The following is a 10,205-nucleotide window of genomic DNA, read 5'->3' on the forward strand; positions in this document are numbered from 1 at the left end:
CGTCGTTGAAATCCATCCGTCGGCACCATAACACGAGTTATAAGCGCGCGCGCACACACAACAACACCAAATGGCCGAACCCGCCAGATGAGGGGAGGGAGATGTTTTTAAAGTAATATTAGCAACTGCGGGCGTCTGTCTTCCGTTAACATCATGAGCACCTCCTACAGAACTGCGAGATCCCGTGAGACGGGACATTACGAGAATTGTGCCTCAGAAGCGAAACGCTAATGGAAACACCGGCAAGTCGAAATTTTACTTTATCGAAATAGTACAATATCGCTTTTATTTTTGCGAAAAACTGTAATGGAAATGCAGCTAGTGGCTGTTCTTTATGAAGTTAAGGATTTTCTAAATAAGAAAGGCCTCCACATCTTGCATTTTTCACTTATTTTACCTCACATGTCATATTGTGCTGAAATTTGGGCCAATGTGTAGAAAACAAATATAGGCCCAATTGTTAAACTACAGAAAAAGCAATTAGAATAATAAATAAGGTTGGTTACAGGGAAACAACTAATCAGTTATTTATAGGATTGGGTATCTTGAAAAAAATTTTTTTTATGGATATTGTGTACTTAAAAACAACGGAAACACTTTTTTGTGTGGTAAATAATAGCTTACCTCTTTGTAATAAAAAAAAGTAAACTAAGAGAAGGAATCTACAATTTAAGGGGTTTCATTATGTTTGAAAAACGTAAAGTGATGACTAATGTAAAATACAGATGTGTCTCAGCTTTGGGTGTGAAATTGTGGAATAGTCTTGATGATGAGCTGAAGCTATGTACTTCCTTATCGGGGTTTAAGAAAAAACTCAAATATAAAACCATTAATGCCTATAGTGCCACAGACAAAATGTACAATATTAAGCCGCTTTGGTGTCCGTACAGGGATTATTTGCTTTGTTTTGTTGTATTTTTATGTGACTTTATGTGAATGTACAGAACTGTGTTTTGAATTATGTTTGAGTCTTATTGTTTGAGAATGTTTCATTAAGTTATATAAGGGTAGGAGTTAAAAAGTGTTTAATTCTTTCTACTCCTTTTTTACGAACATGTGTATAGGTTATGTTTTTGTTTTATATGATTTTTAATATTTTTGAGTAGATTTTTTTCCTCTCTTGTTTTCTATATATATATATATATATATATATATATATATATATATATATACACACACACATATATATATATATATATATATATACACACATATATATATACACACACATATATATATATATATATATACACACATATATATATACACATATATATACAGTATATATATACATATATATATATATATATATATACATGTGTGTGTGTGTGTGTTTGAAAAATAAAATTCATTCATTCATTCAAGTGAGGTAAAAAGGGATGGGAAACAGCATGTAAAACCTTCATATACTTCAATCCCTATAGGCAAAGAGACCACTGCTAAATTCTCCATCATGCCGAGAGACAATGAACCATCAATTCAATTTGGAGGACTTGAAGGGACAAGTAAATCAAAGTGACAGCTCTGCGACACAAAACTCGGACACACAAAAAAGCTTGCGCCTGTAGGTTTATCTGCAAACCGCAATCATTTTTAAAACTTGAAAGACCACACATGATGAGGAAAGTGGTTGTACCTGCATGTGTGGTATACTCGAGATGACCAACCATATCCACACTAGGGCCAAACAATTTTGAACGATTATCTAATTGTATTTTTTCCCTCCTTCAAAATTGCGAGTATGATTTAATATGCAATTATTTATATTTTCAAAGCCCTTTTCTCATGTATATTTATATTTATATATTTATATATATAACAAAGAGAAGCAATAAATTTAACTTTATTGCAATAAACACTACCATATTTATTGTTAAGCTTTACACGATCGGGATTTTGAAGCCGATCACCAAGTTAAAAAAAAACTAACAAAACAATAACCGATCACCAATTTGATCTGAATATGGAACAATCTATTCAATCTATTTAAACAACTTATTTACTGTGCAGTCAAAATCCCCTATTCACCAGCATTTGCATATGATTGACACCTATTGAAATGCATTGGGAAAAAATAAAAACTAACTGGATGTGTGAGCAGCTATGAAGGGCCCTTGCATACTGACTGGCACATTGGATTTTAATTTTTTTGTTTTCACGCATGTTTAGACCACCCATATCAGCATACTTTTCTTTGGCAAACAGCTAGTGCATAGCCACAGCAACAGCATGCGGTGAAGTCAAAAGTTTTGCTTTTACTTTACATCAAGAACATCTTTGGATGAAAAACCTACAGGCTCAAGTCAATCAGATACAATCTGTGGGAGGAGTTCTTTCAAATTTAACCTCTATAAACAGGCCAAAAATTGGGCAAAATTGAAAGTAAATCCGAATATGCTCTATGCTTAGCCAATTATCAATGTGTGTACCCCGCTTAGAATCTGAGCGGGAGAAAAAAAGAGAAATCCAGTCAGTCACTCTATTCTTAAAAGCTCCTAGTGGCTTCTGTCAAAGCAACTGAAAGCTGTCTTGGCTTGGCTATTGATCCGGTGCGGAAAATCCAGTGGAATTGAGAGCTTTTGCACGGCGTGTGTTCACCGTAGCTGAGCAGGCAGACACCATACCGTTTGTGCAACGACATCAAGGCCTCAATTGGCCTCACACACTCACACCAAGCACTTTAGGAATAACTCAGCCTTTACAGTACAAGCAAAAGAAGACAAAGGCACGCACCCATGCTGTAATTAAAGGCGTATGAGCAATGTTGTTATGGTGCCTCTTTGAGTGGCAATGAGAACAAAATATTAGCCCCCACTATAAATAACACTGATGCATATGATAAACGGTCAACAGTGATTAATTCACAACTAATTGCTGCATGGAGATTTTTCTAAAGCGGAGTCAGTCGGCTTCTGAAGGAAAGAGCGGAAAGTTACACATAAGAGGATATTTTTAGGTATGGAGATTTCAGACATTGGCACATGTGTTGCACTGTGTTGCAAACCATTGCTTCCTCTCACTCTGAGGCTCTCTGTTCGCCTACTAGCGCATCTGACATTGTCGATTTCAACCTGTATCTGGAATTATTGGCCACACACACACTAAAAACACATTGCAGTTTTTCTCTCTGAAAAATTGCTACTCTCACCTCTACTATTTAAATAATTACACATCTCCACGTCAACCTCGTGCATAAACTGCACATCTGTCTGTATCTAGGTTATAAAAATATATATAATAACAGTGGAATAGGAGTTTGCATTGGTCAATATATGAAGAATGTCATACATGCAGACAAAGCTTGTGAACCTGATTTGAAACGGCAAAAACAAATGAACATCATTTTAATTTAATGACACTATCATCTCAGATTATCTTAACTAAAATAAACGTAACGTTGTGGTCATTGTGGCAAGATTAGCATTTTTAAAAGCTTCCCAATAGTAAGACTTTAACTTGAAAACACATGCATTTATATGTTGCCATACCTGAACTTTATCCCCTTATAATAAATGGGTGTTTATTTTAATAGCTCAACAGGTGTCAATCGAGAAAGCTCACAAGTGATAGCAATGTGAGTTAGAACAACATAAAAACATAAATTAACATATACAGTATTTTGACATAAACTGCGAACTAAAGCAGCTGTTAGGCGCTATGAATTAAACGACAAGCTTGGTTTACCTGTTTGTCTCCTCCGGGCAGTTGTCCGCGCTCAAATGTTTTGTCGCCGCTGCTTAGAGTTGCTCTCCGCGGCACCACGACTAAGCTCGGGCGTGTGATCAACTTGCCAGTGAAGATTTGGATGTTTTTCTTGTGACAGGCGACAGAGAAAAGCTAATTTTTAGACCTTCGAGACGCTTTGCCAAGCTCACGTTTTCCCCAGATGAGCGCCCAAATATGGGCATAGGAAGTCTGGTGGGAAGTTCATGTCCCTTGAAGAGAGTGGGGAACAGCAAAATTTTAATCTATCTGAAGAATTACGATCACTATTACGATCTACAGTAGCCTAGTGATGACGTCTTAACGATAAAAATGTATTGTCAAACAAGCTGTATTTATTTTATAAAGGTTTGTGTTTTATATTTTGAACCACAAATTAAATCATAGTCACAATGATTTTGGCTTAACGAACTATATATTTTTTCCCTGATAGTTATTTTACTTTGCTTAAATTATCACATAATATGTTTGTTGTGCTAGGTGTACATGTGATGTGCAAAAAAAAAAGCAATCTCTTAAATGAAAGCCCAAAATTACGCCATCCACAACTTGCACGTGAATGCATCACTCGACTGTTGCTGAGGGATGGCTCTGAGAGAATTTTTCTCACAGATGATAAAAAGTGCGGGCTCTTGGACATCAGTCACAGTGGCTTTCATGTACTTTAAACTTTCTTCTGCCCTTTAACTCGTCAAAACTTCCATTCTGTCACCAATTTGAGGCATAAAAATACTTTTTTTTGTCAGGAGTCTAATTAGGACTAAAAAAAAGGGAAGTCAGATCTCTGTTTGGCCTTCAAGAGCTTGACGTTTGTCCTCTGTGAATCCAGCTTTAAGTAATTATGATAGAACTTTATGTCATGCTAACCTCGATTACCTCATTTTTAACTTTTTGGCCCATGAAAGATCAATTAACATTTAGTTAATAATAACCACGAAATGTCACTTTCTGTGATGCTGCTGATATTAAACTGTAATTATGCGCAGCATATGCCAATCCAGCACAGCAGATGGCATACACTCACATTACAGTACATATAAGGCATATTTATCACCTTTCTTTGTTTGTGCATATCGATGTGCAAGCATGTACAGAGCTTAGAATAGACACAGGGACGTAATTATTTGCCTGCAGGCGAAATGTGCCTCTCTTCTTGCACAAAATATGATTTCTCACATGCTTTTTCATTGCAGACTCATAAAGTGTGCAGCTCAGTGCTATTTTATTCAAATTAGAGCGTGCTTGCTAATGAATCAGAGCACATCGTAGCAACTCCAGATGCCATGTAGTTGATGAAACAAATGGCCCCAGAAACTATTTTAGCAAATAATCAGAGCTGGGAACTTCCGTTGATTCGTTACTTCCCGTCGCTGATGACGCCCACCTTTGGGCGAGTGCACAATGACGCGAAGCCTCGAAAAATTACATGGACTGAGCATCAACTGAAGCACGTTTACGTCCATCGGTCGGGGTGAGGACAAACGGTCCGTCTATATTTTGCAACGCTTTGCGTCATAAAGCATTCGCCAAATGATGGGCATCATCGTCGACCGGAAGTGGCGATTAACGGAAGTGTCTATAGATTGGCAAATAATAAATTAAATACATACAGTTGCGCTTATAAATTTTAATATTCCAGCAGAACTAGTAAGAAGTGTTCTATTTTTTTTTTTAAAGAAAAGTTGAGTCATTAGGAAAACCACATGTATTTATTTTTGCATAAGATTCAAATTAAACTACTGTATAAGGCATTTCACAGCAGGAATCGGTCGCACCGCTTTTTTCGGAGGAGCCTCTATTTCAAATGAAGTTGCTTGTGGGCTTGTCTTCCCCGACAGTTTTTTTCTGGCACTCAATGGGTTAAATGCAAGTACAGTGGTACCTCGGAGTTTGAACATAATTCGTTCCTGCGAAGTGTTGAAAGTCCAAATTGTTCAACCTCTGAAACATTTTTTTCCCATAGGAAATAATGTAAATGCAATTAATCCGTTCCCAAGCTCCAAAAACTGAAAATTCCTATTTTAATTTATTTTTATGTTTTTTACATTTACACCCTGTACAGTATTTAAACAATAAAAAAAATAAATAAACGTACCTTACCTGTTGTGGTGTGATGGCATCAGTGGATTATAAATGCTATGTTAATGCTTGCTATAGTTCACTGCTGAGTTTGTGTATTTTACTTTTGGCATATTGTTAGACTATTAAGTGGTCCTTGCGTGCGTTGTTTAACGTCAGGCACCTTGTGGAACAGCTAAGGGGGGGTACTCGTGCCAGTATTTACAGAAGTATTCACGGTAGTTAAAACGGCGTGATAATCTCTTTCCTAATTCCACTGTGGTTCGTAGCACTGTATGTTTTTCTTTGCTGCCACTGGCACTCTTGTCTTTCTTTGGGCCCATGGCGAAGAAAATTGTTCTGGAAAAATCAAAATGCATTCGCAAGTATGGAGCACCTCCGGGAGTATTCACGATCTGACTGGAAATAAGCAGTGCATCGTCTCAACTACCGCAACGTGAGCATTCGGCATTGCTCAGCTTCGCTCGGCTTCACTCGGCTACCCATTTTCAAGTTCAGCTAGTTTGCTTTGCTTGGGTGTTCGAACTCTAAAAATGAGTTCAAACTCCGAGGCATTTTTTATTCAGATTTTTGGGTTGAAGTCCGATTTCTACGAGTTCCAAGACGTTCAAACTCAGAGGTTCCACTGTATTTGGTCTACCTTAACATGGCACGGTAACAATGAATAGACCCATTCATTTTCAGAGTTTGAACATGACAGATAGGCATTTTCAAATCTTGAGATATATTTTTATGTTGTTTTTTTGATATACAAAGTTCAACTTGCTTCTCGTACAGATCTTTTAATAGTTCTTTTGCTTTCCCCATGGCTCAGTATCCAGCAAAATCAGGGAAATATGTGCAGATGATCTTTCAAGAGCTCAGAAAAGTATTGAGTATTTGTACACAGACAATTTGAGGCACCGGATTCCTGAGCCTCGAGTTGAATAGGCTGTATGCTAGCAAAACTTTCGCATTTGGTCTTCAGCGGCATGTAAACTTCTGGTCAGCGCTGTCAGCTGTAATTACTGAATGTTATCGTGAATTGCGCGCAAATAATTCTCTGGCACTGGATATACATTAACATACAAAATAAATACAGCAATTGTTCAATTTAAAAATATATGTAGAAAAATAATTGCATCCATCCATTTTCTATAGTGTTTGACTTCACTATGGTCACAGTGAGTTTGAGCCTTTCTCAGCTGTTTTTGGGAGATAGATGGGATACGATCAGTCTGGTCTGGTTGCCAGGCATCACAGAATTTGTACTCATATTTTCATTTAATTTGAAAAAAAAAAGTAAAAAAAATAAATTAATTAATAAATAAAATAGCATATACATACATACAAATAATTTGCATCTCTCCAAGAAAAGACGATTTGATACATATCACAACAATTTGATTCGACTCAGTTCAATGGGATTATGATTCGATTCAATTAGGTACGGCTCCGTTCGAGTGGGTGTGATGCAATGAGTTTCTTGTTGAAAGTAAACAATATTTTTTACAATATGAATTACCTTGTCAGTACTGTAAAGCATTCATAAAAGATGAAGAAGAATAAGAGGAGCTTTTGGCGTGTTTATTAATTAGTAACAACAAAGTGTACTGTATAAACTGTTAATTAAATTTAAAGAAACAACAAATCATCAGCTACATGAAACCAATTCATAACGGTGTAAAACTTCTTTTATAGTTTTTTTGACCAGTTGAGACCAATTTATTTTTTAAAACAAAATCGATTCACCCATTCAAATATGTTTTTGTTATTGACCTTTTGCACGTGACCTCACCGCCCTAATGGGAACGCCCCACCGGGACGCTGACAAAAGAACCACTTACGTGTATTGTAACCATTGAATCTGGTACAGCGTAAAGTCCTTCATCTAATCAATTATCTCATAAAATGGTCATATCTTGCTGTGCGGTCGGTTGTACAGACAGACAAGGGAGTAAACCAAATATTGCTTTTTTATCGCATACCCACTAATGAAGACAAAAGACGTTGATGGATAGCAGCAATCAACAGAAAGGACTGGCAGCCCACAATGTATTCACGGATTTGCAGCGATCATTTTTTGCGAGGTTACTATATAAATGTTAATCCATTTTACTAGTAAACGTACACTCTAATAACAGGTGTCAAATGATGTGTTTCAAATCACATTAAGGAGCCAGATAGTTAGCGTCCACTCCAACTGCACGAACACACAGCTTAGATTTAAAATGTACCTTCTTGAAAACTATTAAGTGCATTTGACTGTTTAATAACGGGGGATTTCGTCTTTGTGCTTGGAGTTTTTCCCACTCTGGAGCCGACCGGAATCATATTCATGAAATGACTGCATAGCTTGCAACTACGATAGGCATTTGTTCCATGCTAGTAAACATAGTAACATAACATCATCACAGCGTTTCAATACTGAACAGACTATTTAAAAATAAGTCACTTAGCATGATCAACAAGTTTTACCTTTGCATTACGAGGTATATTGTCCCCCGGTGCGAGCGTAGCATCTCGTCCCAGAGACTTAGCCAGCAACAAGATTTTGAATCAGCCCGGTGTAAGGAGAAGAGACGGCCTTGACTAAATAATGATATAAGTCGGTGATTTGATTAACTTGGTCAAAACAGCAGACGACAGAAGGTAAGGGGCTGTTTTCAAACTAGCGATCTCCAACTTAAGTAAATATTGCGCCTTATGAGTGACTGACAGGCAACCTTCGGTTGAAGTAGTAGATTCCATGGCTCGATGGGCAATAATAACTTTTCATTTGTGAAATAACAATCGCTAAGTGAAGGAATTGTATGATTACTATTTTAAGTGTAATCTTTGCGTGTTCAAAATGATTGTATCCGAGATCTGATGAACAAGGTTCCTTGCAAGGATTTATTTAAAAGCTTCCAAAGACACCGTTAGGACACCACATCTGAATGCAATGTGATGACCCCAAGTGTGTGACAATTTACAGAACATCGACTCATTTATACTCAAAAGATAAAAGGTTCCTCTTCCCCTCCTAAGTTGATTAAAGGACAGACATGTCGACTCCTAGTGACCAAATGTGTGATGTTATTAGTAAACAGACATTTACATACAGTTCCCCTTCTTGACTGGGGAAAAATGCAATTAGGATCTAACCCCAGACTTTTAGACTCTAATGACAAAAGGCTCTGATAACATCATGCACATTCCTATCTTCAATAGCTATGAGGGTGAGAGGATAAAATAAAGTTCACAAAATCATCATCCCACTGTATTCTTTTAAACACTCATGATTATATCACATTGTTATGCCTATAAGTAAATTCAAAAACAGTAAAACATCAAATTGAAAATATTAAATGTCTTCATAAGTCACTAAGTCGCTCCGGGTCACGTCCACTTCCATTCAACAATCATTTCCTTCCGCCGTCCGTCATTGGGCAGTCACGTGATCACGTGACGTCGGTGCAAATGGTCAATACCCATAAAATATATATATTTAGCAACAAAAGTGAAGAACAATATATTTTAAATAATAGTATATAAAAATATCAATATGGTAAATAAAGTTGCTTATTTTACAAATGAGAAAATGTAATAAAATAAAGTCCAAAAAAATATTAGTAATCATTACCAGCAGCATTAATGCACTAAATATCTCCATGTGAAGGGCAAAACAATTCAAGAGTGTTCAGTACACGTTCAAGAGGATAATAGGCCCTGATAACAATTTCAAATGAATCTACCCTGAGTCATTTCATTTAATGAGAAGCAAAAACTCGGCTGTGTCGCCAGTGGTTGCTTGTCGCATTTAAGGACCTCCTCGACAGTGGCACTTCCTCACATGGCAAGGCCATCCTGAGCTGTGATTGTCAGGCGGCCATTGGGGATAGCCACCCGAGGACTCATTTGGTTGGAAAACAAAACGATTGACTCCCCTTTTTAATTTTGTCACATTTATGACATTATCCCAGGCAAAATCACATAAAGCACAATGCTTCTCCACTCTTTGCCTTGTTTCCATGGACACGTCATGAGAGAAGTTCCCCAGCTGGCTCCCTCTGCCTGCTTGAATACCAAGTGAAGAGGTTATTTATATGACCTGTTCTCATGTGCATGCTCTTTAAAATTGTTCACTACTAATGATTTAATTTATCCTTCCGTCACTATTTGATTAATTGCAACCTGTTGAATGCTGCATCATCATGTCACCGTTTTTTTGCTATTGATTTAAAACTGTCCTAAGATATCCCTCCATTCCTCGCTTATCCTCACAATGGCGAGTTAGAGCCCATCCCAGCTGACTGAAGGTGAGTCATTCGTGGGGCACATAGACAAGCAAACATTCACACACACAGTCACCTATGGGCAATTTAGAATGTAGGCAAGGCCAGAGCCGAGATTCGAACAACGGAAATTAATTGTTGTTCACA

At 37.2% G+C, this 10,205-nt stretch overlaps 1 protein-coding gene across 3 annotated transcripts in view; it reads right to left on the reverse strand.

The window, feature by feature from the left end:
* Nucleotides 1–3,889, reverse strand: part of baiap3 (BAI1 associated protein 3) — a 56,071-nt gene extending 52,182 nt beyond the window's left edge. For all 3 annotated transcript variants that reach the window (XM_077559049.1, XM_077559048.1, XM_077559047.1), the window contains exon 1: nt 3,685–3,889. The gene's annotated coding sequence lies outside the window, so the exon portion shown is untranslated. The remainder of the gene's footprint in view (nt 1–3,684) is intronic.
* Nucleotides 3,890–10,205: the final 6,316 nt, after the last annotated feature.

This window comes from Vanacampus margaritifer, chromosome 2 (genome assembly GCF_051991255.1).
Source record: "Vanacampus margaritifer isolate UIUO_Vmar chromosome 2, RoL_Vmar_1.0, whole genome shotgun sequence".
NCBI classification, from domain to species: Eukaryota; Metazoa; Chordata; class Actinopteri; order Syngnathiformes; family Syngnathidae; genus Vanacampus; species Vanacampus margaritifer.